Source organism: Odocoileus virginianus, unplaced genomic scaffold (assembly GCF_023699985.2).
Source record: "Odocoileus virginianus isolate 20LAN1187 ecotype Illinois unplaced genomic scaffold, Ovbor_1.2 Unplaced_Contig_3, whole genome shotgun sequence".
NCBI lineage: Eukaryota > Metazoa > Chordata > Mammalia > Artiodactyla > Cervidae > Odocoileus > Odocoileus virginianus.
In genome coordinates this window covers 717,629-742,575 of record NW_027224320.1, presented here as the reverse complement: position 1 = coordinate 742,575, position 24,947 = coordinate 717,629, and the positions used below count along the sequence as shown (strand labels likewise).

The 24,947-nt window shown below is 58.9% G+C and overlaps 1 long non-coding RNA gene across 1 annotated transcript; it reads right to left on the bottom strand.

The window, feature by feature from the left end:
- Window positions 1-6,346: 6,346 nt before the first annotated feature.
- On the bottom strand, window positions 6,347-24,590 carry LOC110129701 (uncharacterized). Its single transcript, XR_002311584.2, has 3 exons — window positions 24,209-24,590; window positions 12,996-13,136; window positions 6,347-6,509 (listed from the first exon to the last, which is right to left on the bottom strand). It is a non-coding gene; the product is annotated as an uncharacterized lncRNA (long non-coding RNA).
- Between the last annotated feature and the right edge of the window lie 357 nt (window positions 24,591-24,947).

Below are 24,947 nucleotides of genomic sequence, written 5' to 3'. Positions count from 1 at the left end.
CACCCTGTGCGGTCAGCCTGGAGGTACAGAGGGAAGCAGGTGGGGTCCGCTGAGCGACCACGCACCTCTGCAGGCCACACGCAGGGCAGACCCCGCAGGGGGGCAGGGGGTGCCCCCACCCTTGCAGGTGCTGTGGGAGTGGGAGCCATGAGTCCGCACCCCACCCTGAGCAGCTGACAGCTGCCGCCCACCACGCGGACTCCCCTTCACCCCACGAGCCGGCAGGTCCACACCTGGGGCCACGCACAGCAGAAACGCCTTAGATGCCCACAAGTCTGGACGGGCCACGCCCGAGTACTGGCCACTGAGGGTGTGGATCCAAGCTCACGACGTCGGCCCTGATGGAGAGAAAGGCGCGTGCTGGGGCAGCCGTGCCCAGCCTCTCAGGCGTCAGGCACCAGGTTTCGGGGAAGGTTTTCCGTGGGACTGGGGGAGGGAGGTTTGGGGATGACTCGAGCATGTTGTGTCTACTGTGCACTTTATTTCTACCATCGTGACTTCAGCTCCACCTCAGATCAGCAGGCAGCAGGCCCCGGAGGCTGGGTATCCCTGCGCTGGAGGACTCAAGGTTCAAAGCCAGAACAAAGCCTCTCCGTTGTTGGACGTCAGGATGTGGTCACCTCTGGGGCGAGTGACCTCGGAGGTGCCTCTTGCGCGGGTCGCTTTGCATGGTGATCTCAGCCCTCAAACAGCAGGTGGAGGGCATCTCTAACATTACAGACCTGGGGGTCACGTCAGGGCCGATCCCTCACCCACCCTCAGAAAGACAATTGCAGGCAACTAAAGGCCACAGTGAGAAGCGTGTGAGCCCTGCCATGTGCCGGGTCTGAACCCCCTGACCCTACACAGGCCTGTGGGACTGAAGCTCGCTGGGCAGGGCGGCCCCTCCTGGGGTTGGGGGCTGGCTATAACTGCCAGGGGGCCCACAGGTCCCCAAGCCCAGGACCTTCCCACCTGGGTGAGGGTGTGCGGGCATGCGGGACACCAGCGTGTCCACGGCCTCTCCCTCTCCGGGCACTTGGGTCTCTGCCGCAGGCCTGCAGGGGCTCCCCATGGACCATCTTCCTGCCAGATCGTCCCCCGAGCCCCCTTGCCCCAGGGAATGTCTGCCCGGCCCCAGGTGCCTCCAAGGAGCCCCTCTGTGCCCGGCTTCATCCTCCTGGTGCTGGGGAGGCCCTGAAGGCGGGTGAGACCCAGGGAAGTAAACTCCAGGCAGGCTGGGGCCGTCCCCAGGGACCCCAGGTCTGCAGTTGGGAACCCCGGGCTGAGCATATCTGGGGGGACAGGAGAGACAGCACAGAAGTCTGAGTGTCCATCTTCGGGTGACAAAGACGTAGGCTCTGGAGGAAGCAGGAGGGAGGGGTGTTCAGCCAGGGACCCCGAGAATAGAGACCTCCAGGGTGGAGGCCCTGGGGTAGGGACGTCTCCACAAAGACGGGAAGGCAGGGGAAAGGCCTGGGGTGGGGGTGAGTGGCCGGAGTGGGTGGGTGAAGGCAGACAGGTTGGGGGTGATAACCGCAGGCGGCCCCCGGGGCAGACCTTGCCCTGCAGGACACCTGGGCCCATACCGTCACTTCACACGCAGAAGGGGAGGGGATGAGGAGGCCCAGAATCTCCTCCAGGCTCTGAGGGTCAGCGGGAACCCAGCCGCTGTTCCCCAGACCCCCCCGGACCCCCGCCCTCCCACCCTGTCGGGGCCTCGGCCGCCTGGACGGGCTGATAGGCGCTGGCTCTGCACCTGTCAGGCTGTGTGGATGACTCCTTGCCTCTGATCCCCTCATCCTGCAGCTGGGACCAGGCGTGCTTCTTTGAGGCAAAGTAATTTATTTTCTAATTACAGACGGCACCGGGCGAGGTCTCTGCAGAGCTTTCCCACCCCTGCCCCCCGCCTGCACTGCTCGGAGGCCAAGGGCCCCATCTGGGGTCTAGGCACCCATCTGCGGGGTGGGGTGGGGGGCGTGTGGCTACAGGGCCCTTCCAGCTGGGGCATCTGTAATTCTCGCAGACTTCCTCCTCTTTCTCCTTTGATACTTTCAGATGCAACACAGCTCACACGCCTACCCCCAAGCGGGGGCCTTGGACAAGCACCCCTGCCAGGAGGCCCTGAAGCTGCCCCTTGATGAGACTGGTCGCCCAGGCGACACACACATAATCAAGGCTGACACCCCAAACGGGCCGGTCAGTAGTTCCACTGGCCCACCCCGCCTGGTGGGGAGAGGCGTGTTTAGACAGCTTTCTCTTTTCTTGTCTCGCAGGCCTGAGGGCCCAGGGACATCCCTTCTCAGCTGCCCTCTGCCCTGACGCCTCCCCTTGGAAACGTCCTGGGGAACACTGGTGGGGACCGCCAGAGGCCTGCCCCCTGGCCTGGCGTCCACAGTTCCCAGGCTGCGGGCGGGGACCACGCGGAGCCAGGACAGTCCGTGAGCACCTCGGCCTGGGGAGCATCGCGGTCCTCCGGGGCCAGACCCGGGTCTTCCGTGGCCGTGGAGCCCCCAAGGCAGTCCTTCCCCGGGTCCTCGCTCCGCTGCTTCTCAGGGTCAGACCTGGACCCCCCACCCCTTGGGCATGGCTCCTTACGTCTGCCTTTCCAGCCCCAGTGGAGGCCCAGGACCCCAAGGCCTGGGACAGTCTCCCTGGGGACAGGACGCTGGTGAGAGCCTGGCCCAGCCCTGACCCTGCGTCTCAGGTGGACGCTCCCCATGGCTCTGGGCCTGAGGTTCCCATCTCAGCCTCTCACCTAGAGGCTCCTGGGCCCCCCCGACTGAGCTCAGCATCTCCACACCAGCTCCTCCTCTGCGCCCTCCCCCAGGGGGCCCATCTGGCCCCGCCCCCGAAGGCCCCTCCCCCACCTCCTCTGGGCTCCCCCACTTCACGTCTGCGTTTCCCTCCAGGACAGCAGCCCCTGGCTCCTGACTGCGCCTGGCTCCTCCCCGGGGCCACCACACATCCTGGAAGCCCTAAGAGTGACCCCACTGCCCCGCTGAAGACCCCCCCACTCCCCGTCCTGCTTCATCTCCAGGGGGGACCCTGCAGGGACCCATCAGCAGAGGACAGCCTGCCTCCCCCCAGGCCCGCAGCCTCGAGCCCCCTCGGCCACCTGGAGCTCCTGGGGTGGCCCGGGCCCCCGTCCTCCTCCCCACCACGGGCTCACAGACCCGCGTGGCCGGGAATCAGTCCTCGTTTGCAGGCAGCGGGGGACCCTGGCTGTAGAGTGGCCTCCCTGGAGGGCCCAGCTTCGCCCACCTGGAAGGGCCTGGCCGGCAGGCGGGCGGGTTCTGATCTCTTGGTGCCCTGGGATCGCAGCCGCGGCGAACCAGCGGCAGGCTGGACTCCTTGGCCCTGAGAAGGCCACCCCGTGCCCCTCACCTCGGCTGGAGCCCCCACCCCCTGCCTAATTAACGCCCGGAGCGGCCGTCTGCTTCCTCGCTCGTCTCATCTCCGACATTTTTCATGTCTAATCCACTGAGGAGATCTCCTGGAGGCTTTGAAGTCTCCGGGCGCACGAATAAAGATGTCACCCTGGCACACACGGAGCCTCTTAATGAGCACGGGTTTGATGTGAGGCTGTGGCCCGGGGGGAAGCGGCCAGGCCTGCCTGCAGCGGGCGGGCGGGGGGCCCAGGCTGGAAGCCAGAGCAGGCTGGGGGGTCTGAGCCCCGCAGGCCCCCGAGGAGGGGGACCAGGGGGAGATGGAGGCTGGGGGAGGGGGAGGGGGCTGGAGGGAGACAGAGCCTGGGAGTGGGGGAGGGGGACAGGGGGAGACAGAGGCTGGGGGACGGGGAGATGGAGCCTGGGGATGGGGGAGGGGGAGGGGGAGATGGAGGCTGGGGGAGGGGGAGATGGAGGCTAGGGATGGGGGAGGGGGAGGGGGAGATGGAGGCTGGGGAGGGGGAGGGGGAGGGGGAGATGGACGCTGGGGGAGGGAGTTAGGGCAGGTGGGATGCGGAGCATAGAATGTACCAGAATCTCCATGAGGAAATACCTGGCTTAACAAAGCATTTCCATATTACAGAATAGTGCCATATTTGGGAAATGAAAGTATTTTTCCTGTATCCTGTAAAAAGGAAAGTAGAACTAAACAAATTCTCCAGGCAGCTGGGGCTGGGATTTAAGAAGACCGCAACAGGACTCCCCTGGTGGTCCAGAGGTCAAGGCTCTGCCTGCCAGTGCGGGGGACACGGGTTTGATCCCCGTCCGGGAAGATCCCACCGGCCTCAGAGCGACTGTGGAGCCTGTGTCCAGTCCAGAGCCCGAGCGCTACAACAAGCGGGGCCACCGCCATGAGAGACCAAGCGCGGCAAGCAGGGAGCAGCCCCGCTCTCCTCAACCAGAGAAAACGGGTGCAGCCAAAACAAACGAATAAACTAGGAAAAGGCAGCAGGCAGCGGCCAGGGCCGGGGCCACTTTCTCTGGGCGTCCATGCGCTGCCCGGGGGAGGGCAGCACCCGACTTTTCAGGGCAGACACCTGGGCCTTTGTGGGGGGACCTGCTCCGGTCACACAGCGGTAGCCCGAGGCAGGCTGGGTAGGGGCGCAGACACTAGCCTTGCCCCTAACTCCACCCCAGAGGCTGCACTGGAAGGGTTACAGACAAGGATCCGAGGCTCACCCCCCAGCACCCTGCTCCCGGCACGTGGGGCAGCCCCGGGCCGCTGGACCAGCCCTGGGGCCAGTGGACGTCACACAGGTGATGGAGCTCTGGCTCCCCGTCCAGGTCTCAGGGGGCCTGTACCATCCACCGCGGCTCCTGCCCGGCCCAGCTGCCCCGGGGACAGGCCGGGCTGGCCTGCGGGGGAGGAGACATGCGTGGCAGGCCCCGGCAGCGTCACCTGCTCTGTGGGCGAGTCCCCGCTCAAGCCGAGCAGCCGCCTGACCCGGCGAGATGAGCTGTGGGCTTTGCTCTCCAGGCCTTTGCCTGGGGGTGTCTGTTAGTAGCTCTACTTGTGATAAGACGTGTGTGCCCGTGGCTCAGCGCCCGCCCCCCAGGGAACAAAGAAAGCGGGTCTCAGGGGCCGAGACGCCCCCGCCGTGTAAGCGCGCTGGGAACTCTGGACCCCAGGGCCCTGGAGGCTTCCCTCTCGCACACGGAGGAAGGCGCTCCTTCCCACCCAGCCTGCTGCTTGCTGCGCTCGTGACTCCAAGGGTAACCCCACCGCGGCCGCTCGAGGAGGCCCCAGCATCACTCTGGCGTCACCCCAAGGGCGCCCCGCACCCCTGATTCCACACTGGGAAGAGATCTTACTGGCTGTGGTTCTGCAGGTCAAGCCGGCCCCAGGGAGGCAGGTGGGCGCGAGCCTGGGACTGTACTGAGTAATTACAGGATTAGGTATGCCCCTCGAAATTAAACGCTGCCTCTCTACCTCTAGAGCAGGATGCACCCCCACCGCCACCGTGTAATTATCTGGTGGATTACTCCGCGGAGGTCTCCCGGTAATTACGCTCCAGTCAGGAGCCAGCAGCTCCTCTAGTCATTACGACCGAGGAATCCGCTCTCGTGCGAGGCTGCCGTGCGTTCTGGTGGTGCTGTCAGAGTTTGGGGACCCCCAGTGCCCTCCTTTCCGCGGCCTTAGAGGGCTCCGTGCAGGAGAGGGGACGCCCTTCCCAACCCCTCCCTCCAGGGGGATGGGCCCCCCGGACACTCAGGGTCACGCACTCACACATCACCAGGGGCAGGAGGGTGTTGGGAGCAGGGGGTCTGGCCACTTGCAGTCTCTGTGCCCGCCCCCTGCCTCCGTTCCCCACCTGTGACACGGGGCGGCTCTCAGGACAAACCGCGCTAGAGCCCGGAGGGGCGTCTACAACACCCGGCAGAGAGTGGGTCCCAGGGCACGGGGGTCAGGTCCCGGGTCCCTGTAGGGATCAGCTGGAGGCAGGTTCAGGCCAGGGCTGGGGACGGGGCGGGGGTTCGGGGGTGCATCCGCAGAGGCGACCGGAGAGGCGAGAGGAGGGTGGGGGGTGACTGCCGGGGTGGCCGCCCAGCCCGTGGCACCGTGGGGTTCCGTCCCCGAGGGGCGCTCCTGACCCGGGGGTGACCGAACCTGTCGGCCCGTCTGAGGCCGGGTCTGTCCCAGGGCTGGGACCCCGGCCAGCCCTGCAGTCAGGGACCCTTGAGGGCTGAGGGCTCCCTCTGGTGTCCTCTGAGCCTGGCCACCTCCTCCCTCACACCCCCCGCCCCGTCCTGGGGCCGTGGCTCCTGGCGTCCTCACCCCACCGCGGGCCGAGGGCTCTGGCCGGCCTGCCCCCTCCGCTGGTGTGGGGGCGGGGTGCCCCACGGCGGGCAGAGGACAGCGCTGCTCTGTGCCTCCCACCCCGGCCCCCGCCCTCCCTCTCCCCTCCCCTCACCTGTCAATCTCGCCGTTTCCTCTCCTGGTTCCCAGCTCGCCTGTGGTCCTGGAAGGCAATCTGAGCCTCCCCGCTGAGCCGCCTTCCTTTCAATCCGCTGTCTCCCCACCACTTCATCATTCCCGTCAGGAGAGGCCTGGGCTGAGCGAGGCAGCCGCTCCATTCAAGCCTGATACAAAGAGTATTTTGATGTTTTCATTTCTTTCTAGTTCAATAATTCGAGAAAACACACAGATTTGGTGCTGGTTCCAACAGGCTCTCCAACTAGTTTTATAAAACTTCGCATGGTTAGGGAGTAAGCATGAGACGGGGTGTGACAGGCTGGGACCCTGGGGTGGAGGCGCTGCTCTGCCTGTGGGGGAGGCCTTATTCCAGCCTCAGACTCCCCCGTGCCCTGGGCTTGATCTGTGTGCTCAGGCAAGCCAGCTGACCCTCTGTGCCTGGACAGTCCTGCCCAGGCTGGATCTCAGGGCCTCCCTGAGATCAGAGACCCAGAGGCAGAGACCCCAGCCCAGTGCAGCCGCACCGAGGAGCTATCCACGGTGCTGAATGGCCTGCCCGGGCCCTCCCTCCCACCCCACACGTGGGCCACCAATACCCAGCCTGGCTCAGGTGCTAACGTCCATCACTCCATCCACTAGATACCGACTCAGACCCTCATGCAGGCCTTCCCTGTGCTGAGCACTCAGGACCCGTCTTCAGAAGTCAACGAAGGCCCCTGCCTGTTGGGAGTCACGGGCCCCAGGGGACCTTCTGTGGCCCCAGAGCAGGACGAGACCAGCTACAGTGGAGGAATGACTGGCCTACCCAGGCTTGGGGGTCAGAGAGGGCTTCCTGGAGGAGGTGAGATCTCACCCGAGATCTAGCGGTCATCAGGATTTAGCCAAGGGAAGACTAAGACTGCCCAGAGTAGGGGTCAGTGCAGGGAGGTTCGAGAGTGCTGGCTCGGGGACCATTCGCGCCTCCAGCTAGTGGTGCAACTTTAAAAGGCAAATTACAGTCCCTTTCTGTGTGTCTATTTTCCCACCTACAAAATATAACTGAATTTATTAACATTATACAGTTTTATAGGGTTGTTGTGAGGATTACATGCTTTTAATAAACGCCAAGTGCTTAGACCTATGACTGGAAAACGTCTGACTGGTGCAAGGCTCAGGGCTGAGGGGACTCGGAGGCTGGGGACACAGGCCACGCGCTGTGGGCAGGGCCGAGGCTTCGGGGGTGGCAGGGAGCCACACTGGGGGTGTCCTTCTCTCTCAGGACAATCGGAGCTCTCAGAGGGGGGCTGTGGAGAGTAGGCTGTGTGTGTGTGATCGGCAGTTACAGAGGGTCATCCAGACAGGAGCAGCCATGCAGGACGACAGGCAGGAACTGCCTAAACCCACTCCCCCAAGCCAGCCACGGTGACGGGTGATGCTGGGACGCGCATGGCTGTGGCCATACATCTTTCAAAAGACGGTCTTTATTTTCCACGTCCTTTTTTCCCTAGTCCCTCTTCCCCCACAATAGACTTCTGGGAAGAAAACCCAGGTTAACAACCCAGCACGTATCCTTCCAAGCTTCCCTTTGTGTTAACAAAGTCCTACGCAGACAGACGCAGCTATAGGTATACACTCAGTGCGGTTCGGTCATTGTTTTATGAAAATGGATCGTATTATACCTACTTATCTTCAAATTGCTTTTCTCACTCAACAATACCGTATAGCAATCTCTCTAAGCTTATTGGTGGAGAGTTAATTAAATTTTTTATAGGTGGCCTCATATTCCTCGGAGTGGCTGCTCCGAGGCCCGCCTCCCCTTACCAAGTCAGGTCACCTCCCAGGTTTCTGCCTGGGCTCCCCGAGCAGGATGCCCCGTTTCACACTGGCACCCTGGCCACCTGCTCTCTCCTCCCAGGCTGCTCCGCAGGGGAGATGGTCAGCAGGCTGGGCGGGGGTCGGGCGTGCACAGTGGACGTGGGGCCACCGGGCAGGCGGAGATCCATCCTGATCCGAGTGGCGGGGTCTGTGGGGCACAGGACCCCAGACCCTCCTCCCTCCTGGCGCCCTCTCCCATCCCCTGCCTCTGTGTCCCCCGCGGACCCCTGCTTCTCCTCCACGGCTGTCAGGAGGGGCCCCCCGCTCCCATGCCGCACAGCGGACCCCTAAGGACGCCGTAAGAGGACCGAGTCCCTGCCGGAGGCCGCATCCAGACACGGTCCCCACTGTCCCCACTGTCTGCCAGGCCCTGAAGCCTCTGCCCTTGCATCTCAGGGAGGTCCCGCCCACGGTTCCCCCACCCTGGTGGAGCTGAGAGTGGGCAGCATGGACAGGCCACGCCTCGGGCCCTGGAGAGCCACTCCAGGCCCGCCCCCCCCACCCCGGGTCAGCAGTTCTGGGGGGGCGGCTGCGACGCGGAGCAAGGACAGTCTTTCCGTGTCTGGTCTGGTGTGAACTCTGCCATTGCCTGGCTCTCACCCTACAGGGCATGAGGTTTCTGGTGATAACAGGGGCACAGAGGTCCGTTCTCAACAAACGTTTTAAGCCATGAAAAATCTTAAGGGCAATACCCACGGAGGGGCCAGAGGGCGCTGGCTGAAATACGAGGAGGGCGCTTTAGTTCACTCCAAGCTGGGCCAAACCCTCTCCCCGAGGTTGTTTAGAACGCTGCTGAATTGTGGGGCGTTCCCGTAGAAATCTAATTTTCTGGCTTCTTTAGAAAACTCTGAACACGTGGCAAAGCTGGGCATGGCTCCTCCGGGAGGGGCTGCAGGCCGGGAGCTGGGGGCCTCTGGTCCTTCCGGCTGTCCGGCGTCCGGCTGTCCGGCTGTCCGGCTGTCCGGCGTCCGGCTGTCCGGCTGTCCGGCGTCCGGCTGTCCGGCGTCCGGCTGTCCGGCTGTCTGGCGTCCGGCGTCCGGCTGTCCGGCTGTCCGGCGTCCGGCTGTCCGGCTGTCCGGCTGTCCGGCTGGCTCCTCCGGGCGTCTGCGCTTGGCCCCACGGAGGCGGAGCGGCCTCGGGCGGCCCCCGCGTCTTCACCACGAGCCGGGGGCTTGGCCTGGGTCCGGGAGCGGCAGCCGCCCCGCTGAAGTCTCTAGTCCTCACTGTCCCGTTGGCAGCGGCCGGTCTAGGCTGCGGCGGGCCGCCCTCGGGCGGGGCTGAGCGCGCTCTGCAGCGCGACCCTCCGGGGGCGGCAGGGGGCGCCCCTGCCCGCCGGAACGCGCTCCGCCGCGGGACAGCCGCCAGGCGCGGCGACCGCGGCCGCGTGAGCCGGCCCAGGTGGGCGCAGCCAGGTGAGCGGGGCCCAGGTGAGCGGGGCCAGGTGAGCGGGGCCAGGTGAGCGGGGCCCAGGGGGCGCACGCTCGCCCAGCCCGCCGGCCCGGCTGCCCACTGTTCCCCCTGGGCTCCCTGCGCGTCGCCTCTCCGGCGGGTCTTTGGTCCTCCGACCCTGCCTCCCCAGCTGTCTGCCCTCCCCTCCCCCTCCGTCCTGCTCTGCCGGCCTCCTGTCTGTCGTCCTGTCGGGGTCTCTGCCTCAAATAGCGCTGGCACCAGGGGTCCCTGGGGGTACTCCCTGTGTGTCTCCGGTTGCCCTGAGGGCTCTTTAGCAGTGGCGGGGGTAGGGGTGGGGTGGGGCAGGAGGGCGTCAACCCCCACAAGCCCCATCACGGGCATCACAGCCCCCCAGTCGCCCTCTGGCTACCTGGGCGGTCTTCGGGCCTTCCTGGGCGTCCCTCTCCTCCCACCGGGTCCTGGAATCGCCTGGGACAGGGTGAGGGGCTGGGGGCGGGGGCAGGCGGGGCGCCCTCTGCTTGGCTGTAAGACGGCCTCCGCTGCGGCCTCCACACCCCTGCCCAAGGGCCTTTTGACCCCAGCCCTCCGCCTGAACCGTCCAAGCGTGAGGCTTTTTCACCTCCGACCATCTAGAGTCCAGTGAAACGGACCTCGAATCCCACACTCCTGGGTCCTGTCTTTTGAAAGCGGGGGCCATCTCCGCTGCTCGGTGGGTGTCAGCTTGCCTGCTCCGTGAGTGAGCGAGATGGAGGCCCGGGACCCAAAGGAGCCAGGGCGGGCATGCCAGTGGGACCCAGCCTGGGTCCTCTGCACGACGCGGGGCGGCGGGAGGGGCCTGAGACACACTGGAGCCGCTCCCCACTGGCCCTGCAGGGTGCCACACCCCAGAGGCCTGCCTGCAGCTGGGGAAAGGTTGACACTCTGTCTGCTGGGGCCCCGGGGGACCCGATGCTAAGATGATGGAGCTGGAATTGCAAGGGGCTTATTACCAGGACCGCCCGTGAGAGAGAAGCGGGGAGGGTGCAGGTCTGAGCCTTCTGCAAACAGAGGGGAGACAGGTTGTCGGAAGCGCCCTGGCCTGGAGCCTGGCTCCCAGAGGGTCTCCCTGCCCAGGAGCCCTTCCCACAGGCTGTCCATGGAGGTGCCGGCCTGGAGCCGTGTGTGCTTGTCGGCCAAGGTCCGGCTGCCTTTCTGCGCAGCGGGCAGCCCTGGGCTGCCCTCACCACACGTCCACTCGTGAGGCCGCAACCCGGCCCGCACAGTCCAGCCTGGTGCTCGTGTTGGCAGATACAGGGTCAGAAACAAAGAGGGTCAGTAGGTCACTGGGGTGTCGGGCAAGGGCAGGGTCTCGCCGGGCTTTGAGCTGACAGCTGAGCTCAGATATGGCGCTCCGTCCACTCGCAGTGGCTTTCCTCCCAAGAGGCTGGGGGCACATCCGGCAGCCTAGGGCCAGGCCCCCAAGGGCCGCCCCGTCTGCCCACTGGGCTCTGGCCCTGGGCACAGTCTTTGTGGTCGGCAGTTGGCACCTGCGTCTCAGCCCGGCTGCTGCAGATGGTGGCTCAGTGGGGCTGTGCCCACGTCCTGGTAACAGAGGGGCTGATCTCCAGCCTCAGAGGAGGGTCTCCGCAGGCCCCTTGTTCAGGACAAGGCCCCCTGGCAGGCGGCACTTGCCAGAGCTGTGGTCCTGCAGGGCAGACAGCACCCCAGATGGCCCGAGTGCTGATGCGTGGAAGGAATGCAGGGCTGTGCTCTCTGGATCAACCAGCTGCTGCGTGGAGGCCGCATGACCACGGGCAGCCGCCTTGATCTGCCGCCCGGGTGTGGCGTCCTGCAGCAAGTCAAAACCTCTCTGGGACGCCCCCCCTCCCGGGCTGCCTGTGTGGAGAGAGGAGCTGCTCCGAGACGAGCTCCTGGCTCTGATGCCAGCCTCACGCTGGTCTCTTGAATGTACACGTCAAGATTCTCTTTGTGACCACATCAGAGCGAATAGCAACACTTAGCAATTAATGCATCCCCCCACTCCCAAGCAAGACTTGAGTCTTCACAAAGTTCCGCGAGCCTTTCATTTCGAATAGGTGGCTGTCAGGAGGACCCACACGGCTCCTCAAGAGACTCACAGACGTTGTAATTAAAGATGCCAGTCTTGGTGGTGAGAGTGGGGAGGGGGAGACCCAGGCCCAGGGGGATGGCAGCACAGCCAGCGAGGTGCCCTGGCACCGGGAGCCTGGTGTCAGCCTCACAGCCAGTTGACAAGGCGCTGTCATGACCTCTCGCAGGATCCCGCCGTCTTCCAGAAAGGCCCATTTCACTCATCCCATTTCGCAGGTGGGAAAACCAAGACCGAGGCTCAGAGCCCTTATCTGGGCTACAAGCTGATCCTCTGCTGCAGACTGATCATCCCTCTGACAGGCTGAGCCCAGCGACACAGCTGGCAGTGCAGCCCCCGGCCAGAGGTGGGTGGACTGCGGGGGTGCAGGTGACCCAGAGCGAGCCCCCCTCCGCCAGCGGCAGAGCCGAGACCTCCCAGCCACTGGCCGTGGGCCGGGGGGAGGAGGCCCTGAGGGGTGGCTGGGGGACCCTGGCTCATCCAGGCCCAACCCGGAGAATGGGTGTGTGACCTGGGCTGGGGGGCGCCGCTCCTAACGGCTCTTGAGTGTCCAGGGGCACACAGCGCAGTGGGCAGGGAGCAGCCTCCTCTCTGATGCTTCTCCTCTTGGACACAGGCGCCTCTGGCCACATCGGGTGGGGCTGGGTGGACCTGCCGTCCCTGAGGGGTTGGCCAGGCAAGCGCCTGGTCTGGCCTGGGCTCCTGGCATGACCTCACTGGCACCCTGCAATTCCTGGATGAGGAGCTGGATCCTGTGGCCCAGAGAGCTGGGCATGGATGGGCTCCGTCCTCATCCCTCTGCCGTTGGCTGGCCGGCGTCCCCCTCCCCCTCATGGGCTCCCCTCTGACAGGCACCTCATTAGCAGAATCTCTGTAAATAACGTCAGCCTGTTAGAGCTACGACAAGGTAGCTCGTTAAAGCTCTCTGCTCGTCTCCCTTCCCAATTAGTGTGTTCACGATGCCCGCACTGCGCGTGACAGGGCATCTTGGCAAGTGGCGCGGCCAAGGCAGCCCCATCACCCGGGGGCAGTGTCTGCAGCCCCGGGACTTGAAGAGACTGCATCCTGCTCCCCGTCCTGCAGCCGGCAGGGGAGGGGTCGGCCTCTAAGAGAGGTGCGGGGGTGCAGGTGCCAGTGCTGGGGCGGGGGGCACAGGGCAGAGCCAGCCTAGTGCCCCGCAGCGGGCTCACACGCTGCTTGTGTCCACGCTGGACACACTACAGACCATTTGCCCGCATTCAAGGACCAGATTGCCACTTCGGATTGCCCTGAGAAAGCTTACCTGTCCCGTGTCCCTTCTCCTCAAAGTCTCCCGCTTAATTCCTTTCATGGGACCTCAGACTTCGCACGGCAGCTTCTGGGGACAGCGTTCTTCTTGTGGGTGCTGAATGTCACAGGTGACGACAACGGAGGGGACTTCAGGCTGGAAAGGAGAAGAGCGAGCTGGAGGAGGTTGTGCAGGAAGGGGTGATCATGTTCCCAGGACTAGCCTTACCAGGTTGCAGCTTTTCTTAACTTTTTTTTTTAACACATGAAGAATCAGAGAGGCTCAGCCCCTTGCTCCAGCTCACACAGCTGGTGGTCTAGAGCTGGGATCTGACCACCGGAGTGTGGCTTACCTGTGCCAGCAGGTTCGAGGGAGCAGAGACCCTCCAGGGAGCCCTCCCTTTGCCCCTTGGGAGGCGAGCACAGCTGACCCCACTCCATTCTCTCCTCTGAGAGGTTTCGCTACACCTGACCACACTTCCTTCTGCTTCACTTGGGGAAGGAAACTGCTCCCAATTTCTTTCCCTCTTGCTGAATCGATAGCTTAGCTGGGCAAGGCAGAAAATGAAATTTACATTCAATGGTTTCCATGGCAACCACAGTGCTGGACCAGCTTCTCTCGCTCTTGGGGCACCGTGTTCTTCGAGGAGACAGGTACATTGAAGCCTCGACTCCAGAGAAGGTGGCAGGGGGTTAAACAGAACGGAAGGGGCATGGGCCCCTCGACCAGCCCCTCCTCTGGCTGTGAGTTCTGTGGGGTGAGAGGAGCCCTCTTTTTTTCTGAGGTAGCAGGGGAGCAGACTGTTTGCACCACATCCCCAGCATCACCACGGCTCACATTTCTAAAGCTATGCTCGTGCCAGGCTTTGTGCTCAGTGCTGAAGCACTGCTTCCTTCCATCTTTGCTTCGGTCCTAGGTTATCCCACTTCAGAGACGAGGGAGTCTTGTAAGCCTGGCTCAGTGGCCCAGAGGGTAAGAGCCCCGAAATGGGGCCCACATCTGCTTGACCGCGGGACTGTGGTCTTAGGCATTCCACGACAGGAGGAGGCATTTGGAGCTCACCCCAGGAAGCACGGGAGGCAGCTCCCTTTCTGCACCACTTCCCCGTCACCCCCACCCCCCCAACGATCTAAGAGAGGACTGCAGCACCCAGGCCCGGAGCGCTGGAACGCAGCCTGGCAGCCCGGCTGTCCTCGCACGTCTAGTCAAGGCCTGGCCCTCAGCCCTGAATGAGGGATTACAGTGTCTGCTTCCTGGGGTGTTGATTGATTAAATGAGAGGAAACCCTGAAAGCACTTGGGGTGCACCCGGCCAGGGGCGTCCTCAGTGTCAGTAACTGTCACAGTTGCCGCTGGGGCGGGAGGCAGGGAGGTGATCAGCGGAGCTTCCTGCAGAAGGCAGGCGCCGGGCCGAGCCTGGCCAGGAGGAGGGAGGGCGTCCCCTCAGCACCTGCTCCCGCCCCAGCTCCCCTCTCAGAAACCTTCTCCTCCCTCCTCGGTCTGTGCGCTTCCCCGGGGCTGACTCTGCCCACGCCGATCCTAGGTGTGGGCACACGACTCAGTCCCAGCCAGTGTGCTTAGTTGCTCCGTCGTGTCTGACTCTTTGCCACCCCATGGACTGTAGCCTGCCAGGCAAGAATACTGGAGTGGGTTGCCATTCCTTTCTCCAGGGGATCTTCCCGATCCAGGGATCGAACCCACGTCTCCTGCGTTGCGGGCAGATTCTTCACCATCTGGGCCGCCAGGGAAGCCCAGTCGAGGTCAGCGTGTCCCAGCGGAACTGACCGGCTGGGAGGTGGGCACGCAGCTGCAGCAGAACCACTCAGTTGAGGTGTGCACGACCGGAGGGCCCCGCGGGGCTGGCGGCGCTGAGGCCTGAGGCTGCATGACCGGAGGGCCCCGCGGGGCTGGCGGCGCTGAGGCCTGAGGCTGCCCGCCGGGGACTAAGGCCAGCGCAGAGCCAGGCGTAGCTCTGAGCAGCAAGAGGCGGATTCCTGGCAGTGTTCCTGGATCCAGCTGTGCCTGAAGCCCAAGGCTCTTCTGGTACAGGAGCCAGTTTCTCTCTTTCCCTTTATTTAGGCCTGTGCAAGCTAGGATCATGCCTTCTGAATCACAAGAGCCTCCAAAGAAGTGATGGCATTGGGCTTAGCAGATGCCAGCCACCAGGTCACAGGGTCCTAAGTGCCTTCCTGGGGAACTCAGACTGAGAACTCAGGCAGAGAACCGCTAGGATCAGTCTGGGCTCCTGAAAGACCCTCCGAGGCGTTATCCTGTCCGGGGCGCGCAGTGGCCTGGTTGACAAATGCTGATTTAACCTGCCGAGGGGCGTCACAGGCAGCAAATGAGATCACAGCACACACTGCCCGAATGTGTACTTACACGATCTGAAATTCAGATTTAAGTGGACTCCTGTATCTGTCTGACAGCCCTGACCACCCCCCATTGGTGGGGAGGTGGGTTTCCCCGTCCTTCCCATTACAAACAGCACAAACAGCGGAAGTCGATGTCTCGTGTCTCAAGGACGACCACAGGGTGAGCTCCTCAAAGTGGATTACTGGTCCCTGATGGAACTTGTAATTTTGCTGGATTCTGCCAGCTTCCTTTCATTAGGGTGGTGTCAGTCTACACCCCCACCAGCGACGTGTCAGCATGCTTGTTCCCCCACAGCTTTGCCCACAGACAGAATCACCAAACTGTGGGATTCTTGCCATTTTGTCTGGTGGGAAATGGGGAACAGAAAACTTTCAAAACACTGTGAACAGATTCAGGTGGAAAATTCTAATAAGGAAACCACTGGATTCAGCTTCTGGCAGACCACTTTGCTGTGGCCACTCTACGCCTGTTTGCGCCAGCGTTCTCCACAGCTGTGTGAAGTGACACTTCTAGCCCAGAGAGGTTAAGTAACCTGCCCAAAGTCACACAGCTGGTGAATGTGGAAGCAAGTCTGATAGGAACAGAGTAAAGGGACACTGCAGGTGATTAAATAATTAATCCCACAAGGAGACTGTAAGCAGAAAAAATATGGGACATCCTTGTAAGTTAATGCTGACTCAGGAAAGCAGGTTTGACTACAAAAACCGAGCGGACCTGCTTAGAAGCAAAACCATGCAGCATAAGCAGGAGACGTGCCCCCCAAACAACAGAACATCGGTGGCCAGAGACCCACAGCCTGTCCAGTAAGCTCCGTAAGTTAACGACCCCTAGGACAGAAGGGTGTTCGCCGTACAGAGACTTGGAATGATTTGTTACCATCCTGGCTTGACCACGTCAGGACAAAAACCCCCACCCAACCTGGAGGAGGGGCTGGCGGTGGAAGCATGGCTTCTACTCAAGAATGAGGAGGAAGGTGGTCTTCCCCCTCCCCACTTTTCCTTTGATTATACAACGGTAGCCCATTAAGTTCTTGGGGTGTGTCACCCTCTTGTCTGCCCACTTGAGAAGCTCAGACGCGTCCTTTCTAATACATCACTTCTTATCTATGACTGCCTCTCGATGAGTTCTTTCCGCAGTGAGACGTAGGGGAACGGAGCTCGTCAGAGCCCCCTCAAAACGCCAGCCAGCAGTTTCGTCCATGATCTTCCAACCACACTCCCAGGCAGTCATGCTGAGGTGGACCCGGGCAGGCGTGGCAAGCCCATCCTCTGCTCCCGAGTCTCTCCTGAAACTCCAGCTCGCCATGTCATCCATCACCCGTCCGGCTGGGCCACGTGTCTGACGCCCATGGCGTCAGTCTCGGCTCTGGCCCAAGAGGGAGTGTAGGGGCCTTGTTGAAGGCTGGACCGTCTTGTTTGACTCAGCTAATTGGTTAAATGGATTCTTCCACATGTGCAGTGCTGAGCTTTCTGCTTCCATAAGGCATAATATTAATTTTAATTAAATCTCTGAAAGCTTGGCCAAATATTTCCATTTTCCGAGCATGTCCCTTGATCATAGAGTTCCTGTTCCCGAGATGAGACCGACGGGAACAGCGGCCCTCCCTTCTCCTCTGCCTTCTGCTCTGACACTGGGGAAACGGGCCGGCCGCTACGAGGGGAAACTGACCACGTGCGGGGCCCTTCACCTGTGTCCTGGCCCCACACCAGGGCGGGGGGCAGGGGTGCACTCGGGACTGAGCCCTGACCCGCGGCTGGGGGAGGCTCCAGCCGTCCAACCTCACCAGTGAGACAAGATCTGCTGTCCACCACCCACAGCCTCTCTGCCAGGACCCATCTGATGGAGAGATGCCCACATGCGTGGGAGGACCCTGAGATGAACCAAACACGGACTCAGAGCCAGGCAGAGCAGATGCCTGGCTGAGGAGGCCTGGAAGATGAGCCCATACCCGTGACTCAGGCCATCACGAGGGCCTGACTGTCTGAGAGGCCCCGTCCGTCTGTCCAGAAGGACCTGTCCTCCTAATACACGCTGCACTTGCTCCACTACTTTCTGTCTCTATGTGGAAACTCAGGTCTGCGCCGCTGATGGGCCAGGGCCTCGTCCTGGTCGCTGGCCTGACGGTCTGGTGGCTGCGATCCAGCGCCCTGCTGCCGTGGAGCTCGGCCTCTGGCTGGGAACCGAGACTCTGCTTCGAGCCGTGGTGGGTCAAGGCTCAGCCCCACGGCGGGGCAGTGAACACACACACACTCAGAGCCCATGCAGCCGCGTCTGCGCAGAGCTGTAGGACGGGTCCAGGGCGGCAAGCTCAGAAAACTGGCAGGGACAGACTGCTCTGGGGGTGTCCCTTCCTGGCAGGAAGGGACCTGAGTTTTCTATATGAAATGAGCAAAACAAGTAGTCGTGTTACTGTTTAACAATTAACTGTCGGGGGCTTAGCGTCCACCTGGAAAGCAGGAGACGGGGGTTCTGCCCCTGGTTCAGGAAGACACCACGTGTCACGGAGCAAGTGAGCCTCCGCATCACAGCCAGGGAAGCGTGTGAGCCCCGGGCCCACGCCCTGAGACAGGAGAAGCCCCTGCTCACCACACCTAGAAGAAGCCCGCAGCAACAAAGACACAGCACGGCCAAAAACCAGTTATACGACTTCCCTGACGGTCCCGGGGTTCAGGCTTCGCCTTCCAGTGCAGAAGGCGGGGGTCTAGTCCCTGGTCAGGGAGGAAAGATGCCCCATGCGTGGCTGTCAACAAACCAAAGCATAAAACAGAAGCAGTATTGCAACATAATCAGTAAGGATTGTAAAAAATGGTCCACATCATAAATCTTAAATGTAATACATGTGAACAATAGCAAAAATAATTATTATCAATTTTGAACAAAATACGATCAATACTTTCCAGGGTGAACAGGAGCCTTTCCAATTCCAGAGGCCATTAACTCTTAAAATATTTACGAATCTAATGGATAAAATCTGGTTATACATTTTGCTTAATTTGTGTCTCCTGACTAGTGAGACTGAGCTTCTTTCACTGGTTTATGGGAGTTTGTCTCTCTGGGTGAATTTCTTGCTTACTTTCTTCGCCACTGTTTGTACTGGGTTATTTATGTTTCGCTGATTGTGTTAGGGGCACTTTATCTTTGTGGGCAGTAGCGCTTTTCCTGCAGTAAACGCTCTGAATATCGTCTCCTGGGCTGACAATCGTGTTTGAAATCTGTTGATGGTGTCATTTCCAGTATAGACCTTTCTGCTATACGTGCTCAGAAGGGCTCCTTTATGGCACCCTGGGCTTTGGTTTTACCTAGAAAGACACTCCCCAACCTCCAAGTTCAAAAGTTTGTGCTGTATTTTTCCTTGTGCTTTTATAGATTCTTTAGGTTCAGAATTTTGATCTCCCTGAAATTTATCACAGTACATGCTGTCAAGTGGATTGCCAATTTTACTGTGTTCAAGATGCCCGTTTCTTCACCAAACTGTCTCAGAAATGTCTGTGCTGTTTCATTCCTGCTGCTGTTGCCAGCACCATTATTGTTAATTTGGGGGCTGTTCTTGTACCTTCTACATGAGGATGAGGGATGCCTGTCACGTGCTTCAGAAAAATTCTGCTGGGATTTTGCTTGCCATTGCATGTGTGATTGCTCAGTTCTTCGGTCGTGTCCGACTCTTTGCGACCCCATGGACTGCAGCGTGTCAGGATTCCCTGTCTCTCACTATCTTCCAGAGTTTGCTCAAACTCCTTTCCGTTGAGTTAGTAATGCCAAACACCCATCTCATCCTCTATTGCCCCTTTCTCCTCCTGCCCTCAATCTTTCCCAGCATCAGGGTCTTTTCCAATGATGGAAAAGTCTGGTGGAGCTCACTTGTAAAATGCATTTGGTCTGATGTTTTGGCAAAGTGTGTATTTGGTATATTTTAAGTTTTTTAATCAGATCTAACCAGTCCATCCTAAAGGAGATCAGTCCTGGGTGTTCATTGGAAGGACTGATGCTGAGGCTGAAACTCCAATACTTTGGCCACCTCATGCGAAGAGTTGACTCATTGGAAAAGACCCTGATTCTGGGAGGGATTGGGGGCAGGAGGAGAAGGGGACGACAGAGGATGAGATGGCTGGATGGCATCACCGACTCGATGGACATGAGTTTGAGTGGACTCCGGGAGTTGGTGATGGACAGGGAGGCCTGGCATGCTGCGATTCATAGGGTCGCAAAGAGTCGGACACGACTGAGCGACTGAACTGAACTTCTTTAATGGTTATTAATCTAATTACGTCTTCTATTTCTTCTTGCTTTGACGCTGACATTTTATGCTTTGCCAGGAATTTATCTGTTTTGTCCAACTTTTTGAATTTGTTAGACATATAGCTGTTCACAATATCCATTTACTTGGAAATATTTTTCACGTCTGTACTTATTATCTCTTCTTGGTCTATATTTTATTTATTTGCAATTTTTCTCCTCTTTTCAGAGATATGGGAATTTTTAGAAGTTGGTCTTTTGTTCCTGATTTTATTTTATTACAGTTTGGTTAGAGGCTGGCTCATATGATATTGTTTTTTTTTTACTTTAGAGAGACTTCGTTGGTGTTTTAATACACGGTTGATTTTGTGAATGTTCCATATGTGCTCAAAAGCCACGCATTTTCCCTTTGTTGGGCGGAACGCTTCCTGCATCTATCAGCTCTCGCTGCTTGCCTGGCTGACCTGTTCATGTTTGTGAGAGATGTGTTACATCTTCAAATGAAGTCTTGGAGTTATCCATATTTCTCCATAGCTTTTTCTGTTGTTATGTGCTCTTGTTGCTTAGTCAATAATCATGTCCGATTCTTTGGGACCCCATGGACTGCAGCACACCAGGCTTCCCTGTCCTTCACTGTCTCCTGGAGTTTGCTCAGACTCACGTCCATTGAGTCAGTGATGCTGGTCAACCAGCTCAGCCTCTGCCGTCCTCTCCTCTGTCTGCCCCCAGTCCCTGCCAGCATCAGGGTCTTTCCAATGAGTCAGCTCTTCGCATCAGGTGGCCAAAGTACTGGAGCTTCAGCATCAGCATCAGTCCTTCCAGTGAGTATTCAGGGCTAATTTCCTTTAGGTGAACATATGCTTATTAGTAGTATTATATATCCTCAATTCACTGTTCTTTATTTTTAAATTTTTGGCAGCACTGCAGGCAGCATGCCGGATCTTAGGTCCCTGACAAGGGCTCAACCCTGTGCCTCCCGCATTAGGAGGTGGAGTCTTAACCACTGGACTGCCAAGAAGTCCCTTTATTGTTTTTTTAACAAAAAAAAATGTCCTCTTTTATGCCTTAGAAAGCGTTTGCCTTGGGTCCCCTGTTTCTCTCTTCTGAGGCTGAAAATCCAGGCTGACTGTCTCGCTTTCCTTGTTTGCCTGTTTCTTTTTTCATCCCTTTATTTCCGTCTCTTTAAGTGTGTTTCTGGTAGAATCCAGGCTCCCCCGATGGCTCAGCGTGTGACGAGCCTGCCTGCCAAGGAGATGCAGGAGACGCATTTCGCTCAGATGGCAAAACCCTCTCCAGTGCTCTTGCCTGAAAAATCCCATGGACAGAGAAGCCTGGCAGGCCACAGTCCACGGGGGTGCGAGGAGTCAGACACAACTCAACACTCATGCACACGTGCTCCTAGATTCCATCTTACTGGGTTGTTTTTTTTTTAATTCCTCTAAGACTCTCTGTCTTCTGTTTGGAGCCACTACCCCATTTATACTACGTGTGATCCCAGTTACGTTAGGATCTATTGCTCCCAATTATTTTCTGTTTTCTGTTTATCATATCCCTTTATATATATATATTTGCTTTATCTCAACAGGTAGCCCATGTGGTGGGCTGTTGCTTTGCAGGTTGGGAGTTCTGTTTCACAGCTCCCCCAACACGCAGACTTCTACTTGGGAGTGTTTCTACCCAGCGCCGCCCGTCCTGGGCCAGAGCAGCAGGAAATGGAGGGAATGACCTTGGCGTGGGGGTGGGTGGACAAGGCCCCCGAGGAAGCCCGAGGACCAGTACAAGCAGAGAGGTGGTCACCAGCAAGCCCTTCTCCACCGACCCTGAGAACCTGACCGCAGCTCCTGGGAGCGCTGGGGTGGGGTCAGTTCCCTCCCTCTGAGTATCCGGGCGACGATCTACTCACAGTTTACTTCGGTCTTTGGAGATTTTTTTGAACGTGTGTTATGGATTTACAGATTTACAAATTTACATTGTCTTTACATCCTTGCCTAGTTCTCTTAGAAAGTAGAAGAAAGTTTTCCATCTACCTCCATGCTCTTAAACTATAAACTGGAAACTTTTTAAGACTTTCTTTTATAAACAACTTTTCAGTTAAAATGTAAACCAAAACGAAGATGAAATATTTCTTGAGAATGAACAAGGAAGGACTTCCCTGGTGGTCCAGTGGCGAGGACCCTGCGCTCTCGCAGCAGGGGGCGCAGATTCCATCCCTGGTCAGGGAGCCAGGTCCCACGAGCGGCAAATCAAAGATCCCACCTGCCCCAACGAAAGGCGTGTGTGTGCTCCGCCACTTGGTCGTGTCCGACTCTGCGTGACCCCACCGACTGCAGCCTGCCAGGCTCCTCTGTGCAGGGGACTCCCCAGGCAAGAGCACTGGAGTGGGTCACCATGCCCTCCTCTAGGGGGTCTTCCCGACCCAGGGATCGAACCCACATCTCTGATGTTTCCTGCATTGGCAGCTGGGTTCTTTACCACTAGCTCCACCTGGGAAGCCCTGAGATCCCACAGGGCCCACATAAAGATTCTGCATGCCTCAGCAAAGAGTGAAAATCCCGAGGGCCACAAATAAGACCCAGTGTGGTCATATAAATGAATGAAAACCAATACAAAAATGAATAATGGGAGTATAATATATCAGAATTTATATCCTGTTGGGAATAAAAGCACCTATTTATTTTAAAACAAAATAGCATTTACTTGGAAGCCAAAGTGACTTAAAGAAACTAAAAGTTAGCTGAGAGTTTTCCAAGACTGCTTTAAATTAAAAGTAATTTTTTTTAAACTCTAGGGATGAATATATAAATATATATGTAAAATTTAAAAACAGGCCTGGAAAATAGGCCCCAGACTACTAAGAGAGATTAGTTTTCAGTAGGAAAATGAAGTTGGGGAGAAAGACGGTAATTACAAAGGGACACCTTTCTTGATGTTTGATTCAAAAAACTTCTGAATGAACTGACTCTCTTATAGGAAGAATATAAATCTCTATCGACTTTGCTTTTTAAAACCAGTTTTTTTAAAGTTAAAAAGATCATGCCAAACACATTTTCCAAACACGAGGCAAATAAAGCTGGAAATTAACAGGAGGATAACCTCCTCAAATCCATCTGCTTGGAAATTCACAAACAAATCTAAATAATGTGAATTAAACAATAAATCAAAACAAGTACCAACTATTTAGAACGAAACAGTAATAAAGACACTGCATATAAAAACCCACAGGATACCACCCAGGACTGTGTACTTAGAGGAAAATGAATGGTGTTCAGTGTGGTCATGAGAAAAGAGGAAAATTGAAAAGATAAGGAAAATGAGCGTCTACCTCAATGAGCTGGAAATGAACATCAGAATAAATTCAAAGAATGCAGACAGAAGAAACTGATGAAGTAAAGGACCAGAAATTAATGAAACAGAATAAAACACCAGTAGATTTGGGCTGGGAAGATGAAAAACGATTCTTGGAAAAAAATTGATAAACTAGACAAACCCAGCAAGACTGATGAGAAAAGTGCTCCAGTAATCATAAAAAAAAAGAACAGAAAAGGTGTTACAGACACACAGCTGTGTTAGATCACAGGGAGACGCAAACCGCCGGCCGATGCATTTGACAATCTCGTGTAAAGTGAGCGACTCTAGGGAATAACCACAGACGCACCAAGTGCCAGACGCTGCCAGCTGGTCTTCCAGCCACGCCGCCGCCCTGTCCCCTCGGCCAGCCTGTCTCTGGACTCCAGGCGGGACTCTGGGGCTGGAAGCCAGGGGCGCAGGCACGGTTCCTGCCGGAGACCAGCTCTCGTGACAAGGGCCCGAGCTGCCCTAGGGCAGGGGTGGGGGCGTGTGGGACAGGGGCTCCAGAAGCCCTCCGGACCCTGTGAAATGCAGCTTTCTGCCTTAATCTGTGACCAGGAACTCGAGCTCAGGAAGGTTGATCCAAAGACGAGGGAAGGAGAAAGAAAAGAAAAACAGGAGACCCTGGGTCCCGGCGGTTTTACGGGAAGTCCTCTGAAAACAGGAGAGCGCGGGGAGACCTCTGCTGGGGGTCCTCCCCTGGGGGCTCACCCTGCACCCCCCAAACAGCTTCTGACCGTGCTAGTGAAGTCAGGCTGCAGGTCGGCGAGCATAAGCCCAGCAAACGGGCGTCTGGACTGCAGTCGGCTCCAGGGGTCTCCAGTCGGCGCGTCTGGTGTGGCTCAGACGCTCACAGTAAAGATGAGACATCGGGGCCCGTCATCCACCCCCGGAGACCCCTACGTCCCGTGTGGCACTGTCCAGGCCTGAGCCACACAGGCCCCCCGGCCCAGAGGGCTGGGGGTGCGTGCCTGGCCGGGAGGAGGCCCATGCGAGGCTCCGAGGCGGAGGCGGGCTGTGGTGGGTGGGGGGCTCCGGACATCTGAAGGGAGGGCTGGCGGCCCTTGAGGGCGAGCTCCCCGTGTGCGTGGAGGGCCAGCAGGGTCCAGGGTGGTGCTGGAGACGCTCGCTGGCCGGAGTCCTGGGGGGCCAGGCTTCCCAGGCCGAGAAGAGGCCTGTGTGTTTGGGGAGGTGTCCTGGCACGGAGACCGGGCCAGGAGGGGACAGCGTGTGCGGAGCGGGTGACCGGCGGGCCGGGTTCCTCGCGCTCCTCACCTTTCACCTGCGTTTCTTTTTTCTCCTTTACCTTCACATCTTTTGTTTTGTTTTGAAATTCCCATGCTCGGAAGTGCAAGTCTGCTGCTCTTGAAACACAGCATGCCTCCCCTCTCGGTCTCTCTGCTTTAACTGGGCACCCCGGCCATGTGCCCCTGTGCCAGCCGGCCTGCAGACTCATGGTCTCGGGCCGACACCATAGTGACCCCTTAGCTCGATTCCAGATCCCAGTGTCATTTGCGGCTGCACCTGGGGTGGGGGCGGGGGCAGCTGCACTTCTTCCCCGTTTCCAAGGAAAATGCAAACAGAAGGTCAGCTCTGGCCCCTGAATTTTACTCCCTTTGTGGCAATAAGCTGATTTGGGGAACTTGGGTCTGTTGGTTATTTCTCCCCCCGGCTCCCCGCCCCTGCTGGTGATGGCGGTGTCATTATCCCTCTGTGATGACAGAGGTGGCCGAGGGCACCGCTCGGCCTGGGGGGACAGGCGCCCAGCAGAGCGGCCAGCCTGGCATCACACCCCAGTGCAGGGCCCGCAGGACCAAGGCAGCTGGCACTCAGGAGTGGCCACGGCTGGCCTGCCTGCCCCACGCCCCACCTTCCAGCCCCTGCCTCCAAGCTGGCGAGGCCTCTGCAGGTGGGATCCCGAAGCCCCCGCCCTAAGCTATGGCCCCGGCGAGCACCTCCCCCACCCCCAGGGCCTCCTGTGGGGTCTGCCCCCGCCCTTCCTGCCAGGCTTGCC